Genomic DNA, 924 nt, shown 5'->3' on the forward strand with positions numbered 1-924 from the left:
GGCAGAGCATCCTCCCAGCTGGAGCTGCCACCCAGCCAGCCTCTTCACACCGCCAGTGCTGGAATCGGATACGGACCGTCAGTCAGCCAGACCCTGAGCACGGGTCTCATTAAGCAGCAGAGCACTAGCACACCCTTGCTCCTGAGAAAACTTTATCTCCCACTTCTTGCAGTTCCCAGGTCCTTCCCCTCGCAGGAGGCACCTGTCTGATTTTGCTTCCCTCCAGGTTTTGGTCAGGTTTGTGCAATCTCTTTTTCCAGCATGATAAAAAACGATAATGCACAGGAGAAGTGTAGAACAATGCGAAACTCTGCAGGGATTCACACGTGGAGGGCAACAGCTTCCCGCTGACCCTGCTGCATGCCTAGTGATATTCTAATACTCTCCATATTAGAGAGGCAGACAAGGGGACATGTGTGCAGATGGAGTGTCCAGAGGGAAGATCGTGTACAAGTGTGTGCGTTGTTAATTATGACTGTGTTTTCTTACAGCTCAGCAGGGAAAGGTCTCTCTGCCTATTTGCCTGTTACTTGGCAGGCTCTCAAACCCGTGACCTTCTTCCTCCCTGCCCTTTCTGCCAGCTAATAAATGAATTTTCTGGAGGAAGGTGTTTCCAAGTTAGCTGCCTCCAGCTCCTTTCACTGTTCGGGTGGCTGATAATGGGATTGAACTTTGCCCAGGTTCATTTTTTTTTCTTTCCAGAGAGGCATGGGGCAGCACCAGAGAGTACCCCCACTGAGCAGGGATGTTTCAGAGACTGCTCTGAAGATACAGAGCTTTGCCTGGAATCACCTGCAGCTCGGGCCCAACGCTGCTGCTGGCTCCGGCGTGCCCAGCTTGGGATGGGAGGGAAAATCTGTCTGTCCCTTTGGCAGGAGGGTGAGGGTGGACAGATGGAGAGGAAGATGCTGCTGGCTTCGGGGA

The sequence above is a fragment of the Buceros rhinoceros genome, unplaced genomic scaffold (genome assembly GCF_000710305.1).
Source record: "Buceros rhinoceros silvestris isolate BGI_N320 unplaced genomic scaffold, ASM71030v1 scaffold24723, whole genome shotgun sequence".
NCBI lineage: Eukaryota > Metazoa > Chordata > Aves > Bucerotiformes > Bucerotidae > Buceros > Buceros rhinoceros.